Source organism: Aotus nancymaae, unplaced genomic scaffold (genome assembly GCF_030222135.1).
Source record: "Aotus nancymaae isolate 86718 unplaced genomic scaffold, 86718_ANA_hifiasm-v0.15.2.pri h1tg000033l, whole genome shotgun sequence".
In the NCBI taxonomy this organism is placed as follows: domain Eukaryota; kingdom Metazoa; phylum Chordata; class Mammalia; order Primates; family Aotidae; genus Aotus; species Aotus nancymaae.
Genome location: NW_026988447.1, coordinates 42,023,179 through 42,048,520, shown reverse-complemented (window position 1 = coordinate 42,048,520; position 25,342 = coordinate 42,023,179). Strand labels below are relative to the sequence as shown.

Below are 25,342 nucleotides of genomic sequence, written 5' to 3'. Positions count from 1 at the left end.
TAAGTGGCTATGATATTAAGATTTATTATTCAAATATTAGAGTATTAATTATAAATTCTTTAAGAATAAAATAAGGTATCAGACCAAAAAATATACAAGTTTCAATTCCTTATGTTAAGTACAATACTGGTCCCAAATAGTTTACATTTCCAATTACAGCATTTTCAACTATAAAGTGTCTGTGTGTGATTCAGCATAATTATAAATTACCAAAGGCATTAGGAAATGAAAAAAACTAGATTTCAAAATTCCCTTTCTGATTGTTTTGAGTCAGTGATTAAAAAGTGTGATTTCCTTATGACAAAGCTAAAATATGTTGCAGAGTGGAAAACAAAACAAATGCTGGGGACCACCTTAATAAAAAGAAAAATATCAAGAGTACTGTAGAATTTAGAAGTATTTTATCAATATTTTTCTCACAAAAATACTGCAATTTATACTAGCTTATCTTCTACACATTTTAAAAGACTGTACAAAGATGAACTATAGTCAAGATCCCATACTTTCAAATTTCCAAGTAAAGAACAAACTATTAGGCTTTACTTCATTAATTAATGCATTTCCTATGTGTATAATTTATATTGCAGTTGACTATAACTTTTTCAGAAATAGAACAATGCTCATTCATTTTCAAAATATATTTACCTGATGTGTGCTGTGGGGTCAATAAGGTGCTGAGCAGATGCAACAGTGAAGAGGACATAATCCATCCAGTTATGGACACCAGAAACTGACAAATAATGTTTTCTAAAACTGTTTTCTTAATCTTTCAGTATCATAGCCACCAAGATCTAATTTATCACCATGCAAGAATCAATATTTCTTTTAAAAAAATCTAAAATTTGGCCGGGCGCGGTGGCTCAAGCCTGTAATCCCAGCACTTTGGGAGGCCGAGGCGGGTGGATCACGAGGTCGAGAGATCGAGACCATCCTGGTCAACATTGTGAAACCCCGTCTCTATTAATACAAAAAAATTAGCTGGGCACGGTGGCGCGTGCCTGTAATCCCAGCTACTCAGGAGGCTGAGGCAGGAGAATTGCCTGAACCCAGGAGGCGGAGGTTGCGGTGAGCCGAGATCGCGCCATTGCACTCCAGCCTGGGTAACAAGAGCGAGACTCCGTCTCAAAAAAAAAAAAAAAAAAAATCTAAAATTCATCTCAGTCTGTAACATCATCACTGTAACCCAAACTACTCTCATCTCTTTTACCAGGACTCCCCTAACAATCTACATGCCTCTAACAATTCCTCTCCTGTGAGTTTCTACTGCAGCCAGGGTCACTTCAAATGTTTTGCCAGCCAGACTAGCCTTCTTTCAATGACTTTATGAGACACAATTACACATGAGCCTTTTCATTTGTAGCTTCCTCTGCCTGGTATGCACTTCCTGTCTTTCTTCATGCAGTTTATCTTCAATTTTAAGTTGAGAGTAACCTTTTCAAGGTCAAATCCCTATAACATGCTTTCATAATGTCAAACACAGTAGCTCTTTTCCACTCCACTATAAAATTTGCAATTATATATTTAATTATTTAATGTCATTTTAAAAATTTTCTCTTCAGCTGGAAGCATCAAGAGAAGAGAGACTAAATTGGTTTTGCTCATCAGTGTACCCACAGAACCTAGCACAGTGCCCACAATAGAAACTAAAGATTTGACATTGTTGTAAGCTAGAATGGAAAATGAATTAACTTCAATGCAGTGTTCAGGGTGCTATGAGAAAAAGCAGTAAAATTACTAAAAAGACAAGAAGAAATGACCAACTCAAGTGCAGTAGGTAGGGAAGGAAGAGAATGTCCGTATAATATTCATATATTAGGTGCTCAAGATGATCTAGGTTTTGAGGAACCAATCACACTGCTACAGGAGGGTAAAGGGAATGTGAGGCAATCCTGGCAAGGAACATGCTGAGTTTGGGAAAACCTACTCTATTGTATCTTACATATATACTTTGTCCTTTACGAGCACAAAGATGGCTGATAAAAAAAATCATATAGTAAAATATATACAGAACACAATATACTAGAATAATGTACATAGTAAGTACCACTTCAGATACAGCACACAGGAAGCCACCTTAACTTACTTTTATATATAAATAAATATATATTTCTTTTTATTGTACTTTAGGTTCTAGGGTACATGTGCAGATCATGCAGGATTGTTGCATAGGTACATATATGGCAATATGGTTTGCTGCCTCCATCCACCCCTCCCACCCTGCCCCTGTCACCTATATACATATATCTGGCATTTCTCCCCATGTTATCCCTCCCCAACCTCCCTACCCTCCGCTGTCCCTCCCCTAGTCCTCCCCAACGGACCCCAGTGTGTGATGCTCCCCTACCTATGTCCACGTATTCTCATTGTTCAACACCCACCTATGAGTGAGAAAATGCAGTGTTTTTTAGGGAAAGTCTGGGGGAGAGGTCAGGGAAACTGGGGAATTGAGATTGGTAAGGTAATGAGCTAGGCGAAGGAGTTTAGTAAGGAGAAACAGCTGGGGCTAGGGGAGGACAGGCAGTAAAGAAAATCTACTTGAGGCAACAGCACATGCAGAGGCTTCAAGAGGAGACAAACCAGTGAAGTACAGAAGAAAGAATTATGAGAATCATGAAATGAGTAAATGCTGGGTTTTCATATGAAATGTGGGCTTTGCCCTAAGGGTACTAAGGAACCACTGAAATATTTTAAGCAGAAAATTGATATGTTTATATTGGAGTTTAGAGAGATAACTCTGGTATATGTGAAGGAAAATCTGATGTAGGGTAAGTCTAGAAGAAAAGAGTGAGATATGAGGCCAATGCTTAGAACTTAGAAAAAAAAAATCTCCATCAGAACTACCACTATCACCAATGCCATCACCGCCAACTTTAATTCAGTGCTCCATATGCTTTTTTTTTTTTAAATACTTTTTTTTTATTGCATTTTAGGTTTTGGGGTACATGTGAAAAACATGCAAGATTGTTGCATAGGTGCATACATGGCAGTGTGATTTGCTGCCTTCCTCCCCTTCGCCTATATGTGGCATTTCTCCCCATGCTATCTCTCCCCAACTCCCCACCCCCCTTAAGTACTTCACACATCCATTAACTTATCTGATTCTCACATTAATTCTTTAAGATGGGTACTATTATAATACTCATTTCCAGGAGAGGTAATCAAGGCACAGAGGATCAGTCACTTGTTACTTATAAGTGACAAGAAAGGCATTCAAGTCCAAGGTCTGGTTCCAGAACCTACACAGGGGGGACCATCCATCTGGGTTTGCCGGAGACTCTCCCAATTTTAAGCACTGGGTCTCAGGACCCAGCCCCACCTCCTCCCAATCTCCTCCTTCCCTAGTCCTGGGCACATCATAGTGGGGGTTACCCTAGTCTATACTCTTACCCACTGTGGTCCACTGACTAACCATTACCGATATTAGAAAGTATATTATAAATTAGTAGCAGTGGGGATAGCATAAAGTAGACAGATTTGAAAGAAATTTGGTAATATTAATAGGATTTAGTGATTATCTCCTTTCTTTTGCCTATGCCAGGATATTTGCTCTTCCTTTACCTTATTTCTTATAGTGGAAATTAAAGTCATTTTTCATACTTTTCTTCTCCTCTAATAATCCTTTAATGATGTTAATTTCCCTCTAAGCATTTTCAGTATCATTCACTTCAAAATACTTTCCCTTTGATTTCATCTGTAAAACATCCATTATTTAGAAGTGAGTTATAGAGCTTTCAAATAATTGGGAATGTCCCAATTATCTTTATGTTACTGTGTTATTATCACAGTTTAATACAATTGTATCAGATAACATGTTCTGTGTAACTTTCACAGCTTCAAATTTATTGTTACTTATTTTATTGCCAAGAATTTATCTATCCTAGAAAATGCTATGTTTGCACTTAAAAGAATGTATATACTATTGTTGCTGGGCAGATTGTTCTGTCAATGACAATTAAGCTCATTTGGTAACAGTATTGTCCAAGTGTCCTATGTACTAGCTGATTTTTGGTTTATTTACTCTATGGATTGTTAAAAGGGGAGTGATAAAATATTTGAATATAAGTGTGTACTTCTTAAAATAGTGTTAGTTTTGCTTCCTATATTCTGAAGTTCTGTTATAAGGGGTACAAATATTATGACTGCTATATCCTCTTGAGAAATTGGCCCCTTTATCATTAGGAAATGACTCTTTTTATACCTGGTAATATTCTTTTTTCCAAAATCCACTTTGTCTGATATAAATGTAGGCACACCACCTTTCTTTTAATTAGGGTTAGCATGGTATATACTTTTTTATTCTTTTATATTTAAGCTATTTGCCTCTTTATATGTGAAGTGTAATTGTTATAGGCAACATATAATTAGATGTATTTTTATCCAGTCAAATTCTACCATTTAATTAAGATATTTATCATTTACATTTAATGTAATTGTTGATATGGTACAGTTTAAATCTATCATATTTTTGTCCACATAATTTTGTAATGTATATCAGTAGGATATATTGCTAGGAATAGAATTGTTAGACTAGGGGACACCTTCATGTATATTTTAACAGATATTGCCAAAGTGATGCTCTCCTTATGAATTATATGTATACATATATATGTACATACAAGCAATGTGTATATGTATATATACACTCATATATGTAATGTGTGTACATATTTATCACAGACATATATATGTAATGTGTGTGTATATATATCTACACACACATAGCCAACAGCTGTGTAACAGTAGGTGTTTTCCTAGCCCCTCCATAATAGTGATTAATTTTATTTACTTTTTCTACAGCTAGGTGAAAAATGGCATCCTCATTATAGTTAAAAAAAAACTATATAATACATATATTAATATTATATACTATGTATTACAATATATATGAGTTGTACATATTTTGGGGGTACATGCCATATTTTGATACCTACATGCAATGTGTATTAATCAAATCAGGGTAATTGGGATACCTATCAACACAAGCATTTATCTTTTCTTTGTATTGAGAACATTACAATTCTTCTTTTCTAGCTATTTTGAAACGTAATAAATTAGGTTAACTTTCTCTATTATTGAATACGAGAACATATCCTTTCTATTCACGTATCTTTTTATGCTTTTAATTTATAATTCCTTACCATAAGGGCAATCATAGTCACAAGTACCTAGGAATCATATTTCTTTTTCTTTAAATTGTGTTTTCATATATTTTACCCATTTCCTAAAAGACTGATAATTTTTCTCGTATTGACACTCTTTAAGTGTTAAGAAATTGAGATAGTGTCACTCCACTCCAGCCTGGCCAACAGAGCGAGACTCTGACTCCAAACAAACAAACAAAAAAACCGAAATTGTTTGTTGTATGTAATACAAATGTTTTCCACCATTTATCATTTTGCTTTTGACTTTTTAAAAGGTTTTTTTTTGGACATGTACAATTTCTTCTTCTTCTTCTTTTTTTTTTTTTACTTTTGTATAGGTAACATATCAGTCTTTATTTTTTTCATTTTACACCTTCTAAGTTTTATGTCACATTTCTAAGGGAATTTCCCAATTCAGTGATTATAAGAAAGCATTTTTGCTATGTTCCATCTCATTCTGTTTTATAAACTCTTTTCCAAGCACTTATATGTCTGCTTCATGCAACTGTTTAACTCGGGCAATCACTCATTAATTATGTTTTCATTTAAGGCAACATATTTGGTGACAGATTTCTTTTTGTTTGATAGAAACATTTTTTATGCTGTTTCTTATGCCCTGTTTTTCACATTCCTTTCGAATTTGTTCTTGAGACATATTTGATGTATCTTGTGATAACTCTTTTTGAGTAAATTCTTTCTGGATCAGCAACTAAAAGTCGAGTACATGCAGTGTCCAGGCTGGCAAGAAGTCTCCTTATGCATCAGAGTTACAGGTATAAATAATTAGAGCTTCAACTCCCCTGGAGCCAATTAAGCTCAAAAGCTGTGGGGATGTACACAACTACCAGAAGAGTTTCTTACTGCACCCCCTCCCTCAATACCTTCCTCCCCATACACATGGCTCATCTGTGTGACTCATTCTGCCCTGCCCTCTTCATTCTTTCTATATGCTTATCTGGGTCCAGGAAACTTCTAGCATAAGTCTATAACTTATCTCCCTGGGATCAAATGAGAGCTTTTGTCCTTTTGATACTCATCAGAGTATGCACTTATTTGAACCAATAATGGTCTGCCAGCTTTGCATCTCAACTTGATACTAACTTGCACATTACATTGAGATTTAGGATTACAGGTCTCTCATAGTTTCAAAATACATGGGGTTTTTGATTCACTTTCTTGCCTTGAAGCTATTTCCCAGGACTATTTAAATGGTCTTAGTCATGTTAAAAGCAGATAGGATTCATTCCTAAGTCCTCCCTCTCATTTTAGTACATTGTCTTCCTTTCTGTTTTAACACCAAGTTTTTTTTTTTTTTCCCCATTCGGGACCTATTTCGAACATTGAGCTTTTGTCCACTGAAGGCCTTGCTACTCTCTCTGCCAAGAAAGCTCCCTCCCCAAGGCAGTACTTCTTACCCTTCAGGTTTCAGCACAAATTTTACTCCTGAAAGAAGCCTTCTCTGACCACCATATCTTAAGCAGCCCTTATCGCCATTACTGTTCCTGCAATTGTTTCTTTGTAGCATTTATCACATTCTTAGATTAACTTATTGTGTTATTTCTGTACTTCTTTTGTTAAAAGGCTAGGCGTGAAGTTCTTGCACACCTCTACATCTCCTTGACCGTAATGTAGGCTCCAGGAGGGCAGGAACTATGCCTGTCTTGTGCACTGTTCAGTTTCCCAGCACTCAAAACCACTCTCAGCACATCATAAACACTCAATAAATTTGCTTCATGAATGAATGATACTTGATGGGAAAAAGTTTTGTTATTTTAAAACAAAGGATTAAAATTTACTAAACTCAGAATTCCCATATTTAAGTTCCCTTTCAATTATTTCAAAAGCACCTATTTGGGGATATCTATACCAATTGACACACAAATTCACATTTTTCTGTTAGATTACATTTTATTATTTGTAAATAAAAATCCCACCAAAGTATGTGTACACAAAGCATAAATAATTTAGACAGTCTAAAACAGACTTTCCTGTGTTTGTGAATATTTGTATACATGTATATTGTTATTATTATTCCAAATGAGATAATGTAATGACACTCGGTTATCATAGTCATAAAGATAACACTGTATTTAAAAGCAACCGTATGATACAGGGTTTGACTTTGTATGCATATCTTAACTGTCTTACCTTTCTTATCTTCATTAATATTGAGCCAATATTTATTACATTCTTAATATTTTTATTAATTCAATTTAAAATCCTTGAGTTAGTTTTTCCCCCATTTTCAATTGTCTTGAATATGAGTAATGCCTTCGATAGCTAGCCTTTTATTGATTAATTTACTTAATGTTTTTTAAAAAGTGACAGATAAAATTGTAAGTATTTACCATGTATAACATGACGTTTTGAAGTAGATCTACATTGAGGAAGGCCTAACTCTAATGAATTAACATGTGTATTACTTCACATAGTTATCCTTTTTGTGGTGACACTCTTGATTTTCTGGCAGAAAGGCAGCTGAAATTCTGAAATGAAAGACATTCACTGTTCATTTTATTTGATACAATGAATTTACTTACTGACTTTTTCTTAGGAGATTAATGAGCTTTTAAAGCTACTGTAAATAAATTATAAGGAATATACTATTAGATAGATGAACAGATTGAACATGTCCAAAGTGTCTTTAGAGTTAAAATTGTTTCTATGAAACACCAGGTTTCAGCTCACTTTCTTCCTCACTTGTTCAGACATAGAGTATTAGGAAGAATGTCCCTCCTAGCCTTTCAACAAAACACCTCAGAGCTGGAGGGAGAAACAGTGTGAACTACAGACAGAATGTGGAGCCCCTAGAGCCACTGATCAAGAGCATTCACACTCTCTTGCTAACTCTTTCTCTACTGACACCTTAGGGCTTTAAAAAATACAGCAACCACCCTGGCTGGGAAAGGTAGGGAATGAAATCCTGCCCCCATTTTTTCTAGGCTCTTCTCCCATATGACCCCTATGTAAAAGCCTTAATAAGGAATGCGTGGGGAGGAGTAAGAGTTACTTGTCTTTGAGGAACTAATGAAAACCCACTGCAGCCTACAGCAAGGGGATGGGCACGATCAGAAGACCTCACACCAGGTCAAGGGGTATACATCATCTTAATCAGAAAAACAAATAATGTCCCCATTTTCTGCCCTCACTACTGAGACTTGCAGAAGAGAAGAATTTGAGAGTTGAAGGTAGAGTAGATATTGATAAAATCGACCTGGAAAATCAGCCCCTGACCTAAATACAACCTATTACTAGAAGATTTGAAGTCAGAGGTGCACTGAGGGTACCCACAGCAACAACACATATCAAATTTCATGACTCCTGACTAGATGAACTCACCTCTCTTCCACATTAAAGCCTCCTGCAGAAAACAAAACGTAGGCCTGTTTCCAGGTAAAGACTATTATGTTCCAGTTGTTTTACGTAAGATATGTGGCTTCAAAAAATAATTATAAAATACTAAAATAACAGAAATAATTCTGAAAGAGAAAACAAAGTTGAAGGACTCACACTACCCAATTAAGATTTACCATTAAAGCTAGTGCAATCAAGACAGTATGTTATGTATTTGTTAACGATAGAGACATAGAAATTCTGGAAACAGATCAGCATATATACAGGAATGTGATTTTTCACAAGACTGTCAGGGTAATTCAACTGAGAAAGGCAAGTTTTTTTTCAACAAATGATGCTGAAAAACAATGACAGCTAGATGTCCAAATGCAAAAAAAAGATGAACTTTAATACATATCTCTCACCCCATCATAGAAAAACGTACTCAAAACAGATCATAAGCTTAAGTATAAAACATAAAACTGTAAAACTTTTAGGAGAAAAATCTTTGTAATACTGAGTTAGGGAAGGAGTTTTTAAACACTTCACCAAAAGCAGGATCCATAAAGGAAAAAATAAATTGAAAATTTGACTTTATCAAAATTAGCTATAGCTATAAGACACTGTTAAGATAATGAAAAGACAAGCTGAAGACTGGCAGAAAATATTTGTAAAGGAAATTTCTGACTAAGGACTTTTATTCAGAATACATACAGACCTCTCAAAATAAGAAAACAAAAAAAGAATGTTAAATGGGCAGAAGACTGAAATAGACACTTTAGAGAGGAAGATAGTGGAGTGCCAGATAAACATAAAAACATGCTCAACATCATTAGTCGTTAGAGAAGTGCATATTAAAACCACAGTGTGATACCACTGACACCTATTAGAATTCGGCAAATAAGCAAAAACCCTGACAACACCAAGTGCTGCTGCAGAGCAATGACAAGGATACAACCACGTTAGAAAAGTCTGGCACATTTCTAAAAATGTTAAATATACACCTAGCAAATGACCCAGCAATCCCACTTCTAAGTATTTACCAAAGGGAACTGAAAATGTTCGGCCACACAAAAATCTGTACATAAATGTTACAGCACAGCAGCTTTATTTACAATCCCCCAAATTAGAAACAGTCTACAGGTTCTTCTACTGGTGAAGGGATAAACTAACTGTGGCATATCCATACAACAGAATATAACTCAGTCATAAAAGAAACAAACAAACAAAAAACTACTATTGGTTCACATAACAGCATGGATAAATCCCAAATAAATTTTCTAAGTGAAAGAACCCAGTTCCAAGGCTGCACATGCTATTGCGTTTATATGACACATGGAAAACTGTTATAGGAATAAAATTTACATCAGCGGTTGCCATACGTTGGACTACAAGAAGGAGTTTACTAAAAAGGATAGCAAGTAGGAATTGCTGGCGTGATGGAGCTGCTCTGTATCACAAGTCCATGCATCTATTAAAATTATAAAACTGTACTCTACAAACAGTAAATTTTAATGTATGAAAACTAAAATTAATGCAAAATTATTATTTTTTAACGTTTCTCTGAAACACAAAATACATAGCTTGGTACATACCGGGGAGTCTGAATATTCAGAACTCAGGAAACTGTGTCCTTTATATGTGTAATATTGAGCAAGTCACTGTTACTGAGTTGTCCTTTTTCCTGTTGGTCCTTTGAGGTTCTTCTGAACAGACCAATGCTCTTAGATCAGATCATTAGCAGTGAAGTCACTGAGGCCCATCTAGACCTAGCAGGATGCTGAATCAAACTATAGGATTCTGTTTTCCAGGATCTGACCAAAAATTAGCATCTTACCAATTTCTCTAACCTCATCAGCCTTGCTCTTAGTTCCTTAAGTAGATCCTCCCTTTGGCCTTAGAACCCTTATACATGCTCATCTCTTTCCTGTCATAATTTTCACCCCTCCTCATTTCAAGGTTTTTATTATCCTTTAGAAATCAGCTCAAATATCACTCATTCAGAGAGGTCTTCCCTGACTACATTCCTTACCCGACAACCCAAACTAGGTAACATTCTTTATGTATACACTCCTACAACATCCATGAAAGCCCTTATAACAATTGTAATTAATCAAATAACTAAGGAATTGGTAGCTTAGCATCCACTTTCAAAAACTTTGAAAGAGAAGGAACCACATATTATTCACCACTGCATTTCTAGCAGCTAACACAGAACTTCACACAAAGTGGATGATTTATAAATATTTATGGAATGAATAAATAAATGGGTTTATTTCATTACTGGTATACAGAACAGTGCTTATTCATTCCAGTGTCATGCCTTTAAAATTTTAAACAAAAACAACAGCTCATTGTTGGCTTGCATTTAGTTCCTAAGTGCTTGTGATGGTTCACTTTATGTACCGACTTGACTGGGCCACAGGGTGCCCAGACATTTGGTGAAATATTAATCTAGGTATGTCTGTGAGAGTGTTTCTGGATGAAATTGACATTTGAATGGGAAGACTGAGTAAAGCAGATATTCCTTTCTAATGTGTGGTGGTGGCCTTCATCCAATCAAAGCTTGAATACAACAAAAGGCTAACCCTTCCTCCTGACTAACTGAGGTGGGACATCAGTCTTTTTCTGTCTTTGGATATGAAAAATCAGCTCCTTTTGAGTTTTGAGACTGATAGCTTTCATACTGGAATTTACACCATTAGTTCTCCTGATTCTCAGGCCTCTGGACTCCACTGAAATAAAACTAGTGGCTCTCCTGGGTTTGCAGCTTGCTGACTACGGGTCTTAGGATTTCTTAGTCCCAAAATTGTGTGAGCCAAATGTATTATTATATATAATATTATATATACACATATAAATATATATATTTTATATATAAAATATATATATTTATATGTGTATATATAATATTATATATACACATATAAATATATATATTTTATATATAAAATATATATATTTATATGTGTATATATAATATATATTTTTATAAATATATAAATTAATATATAAATCTCTACATATATATTATATATATATATATACAGAGAGATTTATATATATATATATATATAAATAGAGAGAGAGAGAGAGAGATCTCTTCTGTTTCTTTCGAGGACCATAATACAGGCCTTATTACAAAAATTTCCCGTTATATAGGTTACTTATACCTACAAAACATTTATTTATATCTTCCAATTCATTTTTGCAGTATTAGTGTATTCTTACCATACTTCAAAGTACTAGATAAAAGTCTGTGTATGATTTTTTTGGTTGTGGCTCTAGAAAGAAGCAAATTAAACTGCTACCAATGTGTCATTAAGAGAGAAGTACCTCTCAAATGCAGGGACATTTGCAATATGCCAAAATGTGGCAAAAATGGTTACTGTCACTCAGGAATAACAATGAGGACTCTACATCTTTCTTTGACTTCTGTAAGACTAGAGAAATATCCGTATGTCATCTCTGAAATCCCAGCTTCTAGAAAAATGGCAACACACAATTGCCTCATTTCCTATACTCTTGATAACTGATCTTCTCTTAAGATTAAGGTGCATTATATAAATTATCACCTAACCTTTGAGGAGAGGGAGCACATCTTCTGAGAAAAGTATTTTTAAATATTTATAACAGGTTCATTTTCATGTCAGTAAGAGCATTTCCCAAAAAATGTACACTTCCAACTAAGAAGCTAGACAAAATAGATACTGGTAATTAAAAATATGATGACACAATAAAATAATCAGTTATTTAAAATAAATAGCATTATCATTACAAATTAAAGCATTACCTTAAAAAATTAAAAAAAGACCATGCATGGTTTACTGTAATTAACTGCTGTAGGCTTTAACATATCCCTACTCTTCGGATGCTGTTAAATCATTCTTATAATTTTTAATAAAATAATACTACCAGAACGCTCCACTGTAAGTTTGGGGTAAACAGTACAGTTATATTTCTTTAAGGCCACTGACCTGTGTGAGAGAGAGCAAGACCAAGTATAGAAAGAAGAAAGAATCAGTTGTGACTCATGTACCCCAAACAAATTTGTATTTTTCAGATACACTGTTTGACTCACTTATACTTCCTATTGAATGGTACAGGCATAAATTAACTCAATAAATATAACATATTCTCCTTGTTATGGCCTTAAGAGTAAATGGTAGAGGAATATCAGGAAGAATAATCAAATAGGACTCAGAGAGGAATAAAAAACTAGGAAAGAGTGCATCAAAGGATGCCCTCTCTCACCACTCCTATTCAATATAGTATTGGAAGTTCTAGCGAAAGCAATCAGGCAAGAAAAAGAAACAAAGAGTATTCAATTAGGAAAAGAGGAAGCCAAATTGTCTCTCTTTGCAGATGACATGATTGTATATTTAGAAGACCCCATTGTCTCAACTCAAAATCTCCTTAAACTTATAAGCAACTTTGGCAAAGTCTCAGGATACAAAATCAATGTGCAGAAATCACAAGCATTTCTATACACCAACAACAGACAAAGAGAGAGCCAAATCAAAAGTGAACTCCCATTCACAATTGCTACAAAGAGAATAAAATACCTAGGAATACAACTAACAAAGGATGTAAAGGACCTCTTCAAGGAGAACTACAAACCACCACTCAATGAAATGAGAGAGGACAAAAACACATGGAAAAATATCCCATGCTCATGGTTGGGAAGAATCAACATCGTGAAAATGGCCATACTGCCCAAAGTAATTTATAGATTCAACACTATCCCCATGAAGCTACCAATGACCTTCTTCACAGAACCGGAAAAAAACACTTCAAACTTCATAAGGAACCAAAAGAGAGCCTGCATAACCAACACAATCCTAAGCAAAAAGAACGAAGCTGGAGGCATCACGCTGCCTGACTTCAAACTATACTACAAGTCTACAGTAATCAAAACAGCATGGTACTGGTACCAAAACAGAGACATAGACCAATGGAACAGAACAGAGGCCTCGGAGGCAATGCCACACATCAACAACCATCTGATCTTCGAGAAACCTGACAAAAACAAGCAATGGGGAAAGGATTCCCTGTTTAATAAATGATGTTGGGAAAACTGGCTAGCAGTGTGCAGAAAGCAGAAATTGGACCCCTTCCTGACACCTTACACTAAAATTAACTCCAGATGGATTAAAGATCTAAACATAAAACCTAACACCATAAAAACCCTAGAAGAAAACCTAGGCAAAACCATTCAGGACATAGGCATAGGCAAGGACTTCATGGCTAAAACACCAAAAGCAATGGCAATAAAAGCCAAAATAGACAAATGGGATGTAATTAAACTCCACAGCTTCTGTACAGCAAAGGAAACAATCATTAGAGAAAACCAGCAACCAACAGAATGGGAAAAAATTTTTGCAATTTACCCATCTGACAAAGGGCTAATATCCAGAATCTACAAAGAACTACAACAGATTTACAAGAAAAAAAAAAAAAAACCCATCCAAAAGTGGGCAAAGGATATGAACAGACACTTTACAAAAGAAGACACTGATGAGGCCAACAAACATATGAAAAAAGGCTCATCATCACTGGTCATTAGAGAAATGCAAATAAAAACCATATTGAGATACCATCTCACACAAGTTAGCATGGCAATCATTAAAAAATCTGGAGACAACAGATGCTGGAGAGGATGTGGAGAAACAGGAACAATTTTACACTGTTGGTGAGAGTATAAATTAGTTCAACCATTGTGGAAGACAGTGTGGTGATTCCTCAAGGACCTAGAACTAGAAATATCCCAGCAATCCCATTACTGGGTATATACCCAAGGAATTATAAATTGTTCTATAATAAAGACACATGCACACCTATGTTCACTGCTGCACTGTTTGTTTACAATAGCAAAAACCTGGAACCAACCCAAATGTCCATCATTGATAGAATGGATAAAGAAAATGTGGCATGTATACACCATGGAATACTATGCAGCCATAAAAAACGATGAGTTCGTGACCTTCATAGGGACATGGTTGAATCTGGAAACCATCATTCTCAGCAAACTGACACAAGAACAGAAAACCAAACACTGTTTGTTATCACTCATAGGTGGGTGTTGAACAATTAGAACACGTGGACACAGGGAGGGGAGCATCACACACTGCAGACAGTGGGAGGGGCTAGGGTAGGGACAGCGGGGCTGGGGAGGGATAATGAGGGGAGAAATACCAGATATAGGTGATGGGGGGGATGAAGGCAGCAGACCACCTTGCCATGTATGTACCTATGCAACAATCCTGCATGATCTGCACATGAACCCCAGAACCTAAAGTACAGTTAAAAAACAAACAAACAAAAACTAGAATAGAAAGAAATAGAGAAAGAGGCTCCATGGTTTGAATTATAAATGGAGTGGCAACTCCCCACTTTCCGTTATGATTCAGAATATTATCATGTTATTCTGCACTTGTTTTGTTATCCACTGGTTTTAAAAAAGAAAATACTTAGATTTTTAACTCTTTGGGTTATGATCAGTGTAACATTAGTGAAACAAAATTTGTAGGAGGGATTTCCCATTTCTGCTCTAAACAATACACTTAAACATGCCGATGTCGCATGTAATTCTCTCCCCTGGCCCTTTATGAGTCTCCTACAAATAGTACAATATGAATGAAAAATACACTTTTCTCTAGGAAAAACTTGTGTGCCTCTAGTGAAAGGTCCTAAAATGACAGCAGAAGAGAAAACTAATGCAACAGCGATCCAAAATTACTGATCACTGATTTCTACTTGAATGCAGTACACAAGTTGAGCATTCCTCTTCCAAAAATCTGAAATCCAAATCCAAAATGCTCCAAAGTCTGATGCTTTTTGAGCACGGACATAACACAAGCCCAAGTCAAAACGCAGGCACATCACACACAGTTTATTTTCGTTCCCAAGGGAAAAATAAAATTACCTTCAGGCTATATGTATAAAGTATGGATGAGACATAAATGAGTTTCATGTTTAGACTCAGGTCCCATTCCCAAGATCTCTCATTATGTATATGAGAATATTCCAAAATTAAAAATACATATATCCCGATCTGAAACATTCTGATCCCATACATTTTGGATAAGGGATACTCAACCTGTATTAATTCAAGTTGCTCTGCATTCAGAAGTAGATAATGAACCAAAACTCTCAAGTACTAAACACTCAACATAAAGACACTGAAATACATATTTGGAAGGTGACTTAATTGGTAGATATTTTAAAGCAATTTTGCTTTCTGGAGGGAGGTAATGGTTGGTGGGATGTAATGCATTTGTCTTTTAAATCAGAAACGTGTAATGTATGTTGATTAATTTTCTTCCTCAGGAAGTCAAGCTAAATATAAAAATGGAAAATAAACATAATCATCCTGCTATGTTTAAATGTTTGAGTCCCTCCCAGAAGTCACATTAAAATCCTAACCTCCAAGGTGATGGTATAAGAGGCAGGGCCTGTAGGAGGCAATTAAGTCATGAGGGCAAAAACTTCATGAAAGTGATTAATGTTCTGTAAGAGACCCCAGAAAGCTAACTCATCCTTTTTTTTTGAGAGAGAAAGTCTCACTCTGTCACCAGGCTGGAGTGCAGTGGTGAGATCTCAGCTCACTGCAACCTCTGCTTTCCAGGTTCAAGCAATTCTCCTGCTTCAGTCTCCCAAGTAGCTGGGACTACAGCCACATGCCACCACGCCCAGCTAATTTTTGTGTTTTTAGTAGAGACAGGGTTTTACAATGTTGGCCAGGATGGTCTTGATCTCTTGAACTTGTGATCCACCCACCTCGGCCTCCCAAAGTGCTGAGATTATAGGCATAAGCCATCATGCCTGGCAGCTCATCCCTTTTATACCATGTGATGGCACAAGACATCAAGGTGTCATCTACTAACAAAGAAACAGGACGTGACCAGACTTCAAATCTGCCCATATCTTGAACTTGGACTTTCCAGCATCTAGAATCACAAGAAATAAATTCTGTTGCTCACAAGCTACCTAGTCTATTGCATTTTGTTATAGCAGCCTGTATGGACTAACACAGAAGCTGACATTTATACCTAGACTATGTAGAAGCACAATCTCTATAGATTTACCCATTTATCCCTCACCCAAATTCTGTAAATTAAGATACTAATATCACTTCCATTTCACTGATGAAGAAACAGGGGTTTCAAGGGTAAGTAGCTTGCTAAGTGAGACAACTAGTAAATGGCAGAAGAAGAAACAGAATTCTATTCATTTCAAAGTTCCTCTTCTTGATTATTGTGTTAAATTGCTTCTGAAAATATCAAAGAGTATAAGATAGAGCGTGAGACCCAATATTAAACATGAAAGTTCTTAAAACTTGGCTAAACCAGGCAAGTGATGCTAACTTTTCAGCAATTGAATTAGCTGAAAATATTTTTCTGGAAGAAATAATATTGTAACTTTTAAGGTCTTCTAACTGAATATGCTACTTTTCAAATTTCACTTTCTTGAGGATATTAAAACTCCTGTTTGTTTGGTACAAATCCTTTACTAAAAATCACTTATCTCAATATTGAAATTCCAGAAAACTCAATAGATGACAGGTGTTTGCAATAATTTTGCTGAAATTATTATATAATTAATATCAAGAGTCTAATTACCTACAGCTCCTGAATTCACTAAATCTGGATCTGTAGTTAATTACCTGTTATGTATTAGAATACTTTTTCTGTAAATATGAAGCTTGCTCTCACAAGTTTCATTTTATTCGGTCACCCTTTCTACTACGCTAAATGCAGAATTATGATTTTTAACCATAAATATCCTCCAACTTAATGCTTTTCAACTGTAATTATCCATATTTTTTTCTACATTTATTACCAGTTACCTTGATATTTATGGGATTAAAAAACTTAAATTATATGTAAGGTTAGCTGTTTATCCATTCTGAATTCTGAAGCCTGAAATCTCATTACTACTTAGAAGGTAAACTCTAAATGTATAATGTGTTGATGCTAAATTTCACCAAATAGTAATGAGATGTGTTTTGATGCTAAATTTCACCTAGAACCTAAACTTTCTAAAATAGGTGGGGTGTACACACTGACACATCTGCCTATCACTTTATTAAACAAATGATTAAATTCTTACAAAAAGCCAGGTGTTAAAAATGTTTTTATATAAGATGAGAAGTAGAAAAAGTAAAACACTAACAATTCTTACTCAATATAGCTTTTCTTATTTTGGGAAAACAAACCTAGACCTTCCTTTCTTAGGAACAAAATTACCCATCCAATAAAGTAAAGTAGAAGAGGAAAAAAAAAAAAAAAAAAACAGGCAATATAATTACTACTTCTAATCAGGGAAAAAATATTAACTATGTATTTACCAGGATAAAAAACTAGTAAGTAAAATTGATTATTAAAATGTGTTCCGGAGTTTGGCCAAAATGTAGAATACAACTTGTCCCTGAATTTTGGACTAAGGTGTAGTAATTTCATGCTTTTATGAACTGTCCCCCCTTTGTTAAAACATAGCAGGAAAATATGGAATTCTAAATAAAAAGCAAAATATAGCCATTCAAGAATAAGATAAACATTTCAAAGTATCAGAAATGGAAAAGAAGTGTAAGAAGACAAAATCTCTAGTTTGCCAAGGAAGTATTCAAGGCAACCTGCAGGTTTGCTGATGGGAGTAAAGAGAATACAAATTCTCCCACTTCTAGCAGCAGGACTACTCAGGCTCACTGTTTGGAACAAGGAGCTAGAGCTAGGGCATGCCCTATTAATAATGAAAGAAAGACAAAACGCCGGGCGCGGTGGCTCAAGCCTGTAATCCCAGCACTTTGGGAGGCCCAGGCGGGTGGATCACGAGGTCAAGAGATCGAGACCATCCTGGTCAACATGGTGAAACCCCGTCTCTACTAAAAATACAAAAAATTAGCTGGGCATGGTGGCGCGTGCCTGTAATCCCAGCTACTCAGGAGGCTGAGGCAGGAGAATTGCCTGAACCCAGGAGGCGGAGGTTGCGGTGAGCCGAGATCACGCCATTGCACTCCAGCCTGGTAACAAGAGCAAAACTCCGTCTCAAAAAAAAAAAAAAAAAAAAAAGAAAGACAAAACAAAAAGCACTGCTGACTACCACCCAGGGCTATGGCTTGGGCTATGGCTTTTAAGAAGCAGCAGGGACCACATAAAGTTAGCTTAAAGACAGGAACTAAACCTAAAAAGATCATGGGTCAGTGACTAAATTTCCAAAATCACTAGTATCAGCTTGGAGTAGAAACTTACTATCTCAATTTTTAGCCCTCATTTAGATCATACTGGGGACGGGGAATGATGGAGGCAATCAATAACAATTAGACAGCAGGAAGAGCAAAGCAGTAGAAATGATAATAGAGAGGAGATCCAAAAAGGAGAGTGAAAAAAATTATAAAACTTATAATGCTTAGAAACAGAGCAACAAAATCAATGATCAGAATATGAATATGTATTCGTATTCAAATTAATTTATAAAACTGCCACAGAATTAAAAGAAAATGTATTTGTAATAAGAATAAAATTAATTTTTTAAAAGAAATTATTTAACAAACGTATAAATCTAATAAAATTGGAGAGAGCCAGAGAAATCTTGTTTATAGAAACTTCTGCCAGATAAAATGTAGTAGGTGGCAGCAGCCCAAAACTTCCATCGCAAGAGCTAGGAAAAAAATGAATAAATTACAAAATTTATCTTTTTCAAGATATGAGAGGGCTTGTTGAAGCAAGAAGATAAGATGAATCAGAATTTCAGAGGATAGGAGCTCTTCCAAAGTGAGCAAAACAATGACCCACTAATTTCTTCTCGGGTTATTTGCTAATTTGGGAAGCCTATACTGATTTTAGTTACAGACTAAGAATCAGGTTTGGCTCACCCTCAGGGACTCTACCAGGAGAACCAAACCAGCAAGGCTTTCAAGGGGTCAGTTATATTCCTTTTATAAAGCAAAGTGCCAACATGTGGTGTCCCGAACAGGAGGCTGAATTTCTTCAAGGCACATTTACTTATATTCTGAGTCATGCTTAAAAAGTTGAGGAACTAGGCCAACTGCATCTAAAAGCCAACGTGAAATCTCTCATAGTCAGTATGTTGGAAACAAAATTCTGCTAAAGGCAAGGTGCTTACTTTAAACACGTAACTCAGAAGATTTTCAAGAATTTGAAGGTATAAAGGGCAGGAAGCTAAAGAGCTAAACATAATTTCTTATGTTGGGGGGAAGAACTGAATTACCAAGGGTCTTCAGAGCTTAAAAGACTCTTCTGAGTCTCCAACTAAAAGCTTAAGAGAACCACATAAAAATAATAGAAATAAACCAGGGGTCTTAATAATATTATAAAAAAATACAAGCCCAGCTTGATGACTGACTGCATCGGCCCCCTCACCCTGTCGGTCCAAGGTTTTCTTGTTGTTGTTACTTTGTTTTAATTAGAAAGCCTATTCTGATAAAAGATATCACCTGGAAATTTATAATCATTTAACATACACTTAGACATAAAAATAAAAAATTATTAAGCAGTAAAAAGTCAGGAATATAGATTGATAATCTAGAGAAAACAAAGATAATTGATGCAGACAGAGGAATAATATAAATACTTTTGCTAGTATAAACTAACGACTAATATGTTAAAGAAAGTAGAGCAGATGGATAAAAATAGATAAAAGAATTGCAATTTTAAAATGTAACCTATAAAAAGAAATAAAATTCCATTCTAGAACTAAAAAAAATACAATATTTGACATTAGAAACTCTGAATGTATTCAACACCATTATTATTAGAACAGAAGACAGGATTAGAAATTCAAAACAAGTTGATAGAAAATATCCAAACTGAAGCACAGAGAAAAAAAAGAAAAAGAGAAAACAGAAAAAAATTTAAAAGATGTGTGGAACACAGTTAAAAGGTACAACATACATGTAATTGTGGTCTCCAAAGAAAAAGAATGCATGAAATAAAAAGAATGAATAAACTGGAGGCACTATAGACTAAGGCTTTTCCAAACTTATGAAAAGCATCAATCTACAGATTTAAGAAACTCAATAAATATAAAATACAAAAATACCCAGAAACCACATTTTGGCACATCATGCCAGAAATCCAAAGACAGAAAACCTTAAAAGGAACCAGAGAAAAAAGGCATTATCTCCAAAGAAGCAAAAATAACACTTCAAGAAGCTTTCAACACAAACTAAAAAAGATTTGCAAAAAATGAAAAACAATGCCATTCTCTTAAGTTTTTTTGTCTTAGACAACATATTCTTTTATCAAAATTTTATTTGTATTAACATGTAATGAATTCATTATTAAATACATGAATATATATATTTAAAATTTATCCATTTAAATTTCAAATATAGCAAACAAATTTTGATAGCTAAACTGACATAAAAGTGGAGGACCTCAATTTTTCATACCCCACATCTAATATGTCAGATCAATCTTGAAACATAAATTAGGATACACTTTTCACTTGCACTGATACTTCACCAAATCAAATCCAAGCACCACTATCTCTCACTTCAGTTACTGTACTAGTACTTAGTGGTTTCCTTAGAAGGATAAATTGCTATTTACTAAAAAGGAGAAGACTAAGAGAGCAGCAAGATGCAGGCTGGAAGTCAGAAGTCTAATTTTGAACATGTTCAACATTAGAAACCTACGCAAAGAAGTTGAGTAAGCAGTTAGATTTATAGGTCTAAGTGCAGAGAAGAGCTGCTGACTGCATAAATAATTTGGGTCCACTGAGATATACTTGATAATTAAGACCATGAACAAGCTTTATGTAAGAAGCAAATGCAAACAAAGAAAAGAGATCCAATATTTGAACCCTGATGTATTTCAAGATCAAAGGCTGGTGCAATGGTTGAGTGTTCCTGCCAAAACTCATGTTGAAAGCTTAATTCTCAGTATAGCAATGTTGGGAGGTGGTCCCTTTAGGAGGTGAATAGGTTATTAAGGTAGATTAATATGTTTCTCTTAAGATTAGATTAGATCTCCAGGGAATGGATTAGTTCCCAAGAAAGCAGGTGAGTTATGAAGTGAGGTTGCCACTAGTGCTAAGTCTCTTTGCATGTGCCTGCTTCCCCTTCCACTTCTCTGCCACGCTGTCACATAGCACAAGGCCCTCATCAGAAGCCAAGCAGATACCAGTACCATGCTCTGGGATTTTCCAGCAACCAGACTCATGAGGCAAACAAACCTCTTTTCTTTAAAAATTACCCAGCCTCAGGTATTCTGTTATAGAAACACTAAATGGACTGACATGATTGGTAAGATACGAAGAAAAAGTCGCTAGTATGATAAGAGGAGAGAACCAAATCAGAAAGTGAAGAAAGTGTTGCTAGAAAGGGGGTAGGGTGGCCAGTAGGAGATAAGTCATGTCAAGTATTTCAGCTGTGTTGAGGAGTGAGCATTGGGTTTAGCAACATGCTGGTTTCGGAATACTGGCAGAGTGGAAAATAAAGCGTGATTATACTCTTAACAGGATCATGAATGCATGAGAGAAGAAATAGTAAATATTCACATAATTTTTTGAAGCATTTGCTGTAAAGGGGAGCAGTGAATTGCGTAGTAGTTGAAGAATGATGCAGGTTGAGGGAGTGTTTTAAAAAGGGAACTAGTACAGGATATTTGAATAATGATGGGAAAGCATAAAGTGCTATAAATATGTCATTGAGTAGGTGAGGTGGGGTGGGATCTGGTAAATAAGTGAATGGAAAAGGAGCACAGATGGTTTAAACATAATTAGAGTATAGATCCATACTCTATATCCCTAGTTAATGTAAGGCAGACTATATAGATGTAAATGCAGAAGGGTTAGTACCGTAGATATTCCAGTGAATGTGTAGATGTTCTCTTCTACATATATATACGTGTGTGTGTATATGCTATTTATTTAAATACTTTTTATTATATAGGAAGCCAAGTTAATAGCTAAGAGTAAGGGTCAGGAGGTGGGCAGGGAAATATTAGAGGTTGAAAAGAGGGAAGTGTGAAATGGTCAACTAGGTGAGCAAAAGAATGGATGCTTACTGTTTCTCAGAGTATGATATGGGAACCCTAGGAACCTCTGAGAACTTTTCAAGGAATCTGTGACGTCAAAATTATCAAAGAAATACTAATACAATATTAAGCTCATTTCACTCTCATTTACTTCTGAAGGTATGGTGGAGCTTCCAGGGGCTACGTGATGTGAGGTATTGTAAGAGACTGAATGCACAGTCCAGTTGGGATTTTTGTTAGGATTATATTGAAGCTTAGGTTAACTTGTAGGAATTACCCTGTTTACAATATCGAATCCTCTAATCCATAAAAATGATATATTCCTCCAGTTACTTAATTTTTTTTTCAGTTTTTCTTAATGTTTTGGTTTCCAGTGTACAGATTGAACACATCTTTGATTAGATTTATCACCAGGTATTTGGCTTATTTTGTGCTATTGTAAAAGAAAATTGTCTGTAAATGCATTAAAGAAGCTTGAAAACTGTTGCTAAAGAATAAAAAATGTACAAAACTAGAGTCTGTAACAAGTATGTGTGTATACCCATATATCTCTTCTTATGTTCAAACTACATAGATTTCATAAAAAGGAAATTTACAAGAAGGGTCATCTATGGGGTGTGTGGGTGAGTAGAGTAGATCTCAATTCGAAAGGATACTCAGGGCCTTTATATGTGGATTATTTGTTCTTTAAAACAAGACCGAAAACTCAGGTTAGAAGCAGATATGACCAAAAAAAAAAAAATGGGTAGGTACATGTATGTTTGCTTTCCTGTTTACTTTCCATATCACCGAAACGCTTTAGGGGATGAAAACAATCTAACATTTCTCCATAAATTGCTTTCTTATAAGGATTTCTTCTCCTTTAGGGCCATTAATTTTTTTCTTTCAACTCCTGTGACTTTTATTGTTTGTGAGCTGTGTCCCTCTAAGCGGCAACTTAACCAACATATCAACTGAGATTGAATTCAAAAATTTTTTCTACTTTCCAAATAAATATTAACTTTGATAGTCTCAGAAAGAATGACAGCTATTCCACAGTTGAAACTTTGATTTATAGAAGAGAGGCAAAAGGTGACCTCCTATGACTCTCATCAAATAACATAAATCTACTGCTATTCAAAAGATTTTTCATTTGATAAAAATTAATTTCAACATATACAATAACCAAAATACTGGTTTAAAACTAATCATCTATAACTATATAATCTACATATATAAATTGTTCTACAATAAACAACTATAGACTACTTAAAAATCGAACATGGCTAAAGCAATAAAAATTATCAGTGTGAATAAAATTATAATGTTAAGTTAAAATATAAATAGTTATTCATTAATTCAAGAAATAATTTCTAAGTTCTTATGGTATTATAAGTCCTGGATACAAAGAGGACAAGAAAGGCAAATACTCTGTTCATGCCAATAGATGGGCAGAAAGTCAAAAGAAATGAATGAACAAAATAGTTCCAGATCATGAAAGGATACTGAAAATTAGAATAGAGACAACTAAATGGGGTGATGTGATTTAAGACAATGACTGGGTAGGGGACTTCTAAAGACTCAGTGAATAAGGAAAGCTCTCTGAGGAGGTAACATTAAAGATAGCACCTAAGTGATAACAGGGCGAGTAGCCATACAAAAATGTGCTGGCTGGAACATGGCCTATTTTAGAATATAGTAAGGGCAATGTCGATGAAGAGCAATGTGGAAGGAGCAAGTGTACAGGATAAGGTCAAAGGCTAGGCAAGGGGTAGACCATGTAGAGCTTAGGTTTTATTCTAAACATAGTAAGAAGCCATTGGCAGATTTTAAGCAGGGAAGTAACACGATCTGATAACTTTGCTTTGTGAAAATAAGAGCAACAACAAGAGCGGTTAGGAATCTAGTGCTGTGGTAGATCAGGCAGTAGAAAATGGGAGTCGTAGTGATGGAGAGAGAGAGAAGTGGAGGTATTTGTATTATCTTGGAGACAGAACCAAAGTATCTGGTGGACTGAATGTAGACAACAAATGAAACTGATGAATCAATGGTGACTCCTATATTTTTGATAAAAATTAATGATTTGCCATTTTAAATATTTAATTTTTGTATTGTTAGCTATTTTCACAATAGTGGTATATCATAAACACCCCAAAACTCTGTGACTTAAAATAACAATCATTTTAGCTTTCTTCTGCATCTGTGTTCTTGTTGATCTGCTCTAGGGTTGGAGACAAGTTGCAGGTTGGGTCCCATCTGTTCCATAGCTCTCTCATGTTCCTTGGATCAGCAGGCTAGCAAGATCTTGTCCTTCTCATTTTGGTGGAGAAACACAAGAAGACAAGCTCAACTTTAAGCTTCTGTTTGGGTCATGTCTGTTAACAATCCACTGGCCAACGCAAATCTTAACAGTGGAGCCAGAATTAAAAGATAGAGAAGTACACTTTTCCTTTAGTGGAAAGACCTGCAATATCTTAGGACAAAGACCACAATTAGATGGAGGTACAAAGAATAGAGCCAACAATAGAGAAAAATGAGACAACTGTAAAAGGCTACCAGTTTCTGGAAAGCTCCAAATAATTTTTCAAGATAAATCTGAGGAACATGTAATTCTTCTGAATACTTAGTTCTGTTAAGCAATTAAAATAAACATTTTCAAACTCTATTTTATCATTAAAGACTGTATTTAGGCAAACATGTGCACAGTAGAAAGAAAATGGCATTAGAAATATTTCTGAGATTAGGTTAGCATAATAGATATGGGTTTGAAATTTGAAACAATGAAAATTATATGGTCAAAGACACTACTAAAGCAACCAGAGGGTAAAGACAGGCAACCAACTGGAGCACACTTCAAAGAGATTTGCTCATTTGTTTGTTTATAGAGAT

The 25,342-nt window shown here is 35.2% G+C and overlaps 1 protein-coding gene across 1 annotated transcript in view; it reads right to left on the bottom strand.

Annotated features, from left to right (window-relative positions):
* ANKRD50 (ankyrin repeat domain containing 50) overlaps positions 1-25,342 on the bottom strand; it is a 46,055-nt gene that overhangs the window by 10,533 nt on the left and 10,180 nt on the right. The gene's annotated exons all lie outside the window — the stretch shown is intronic.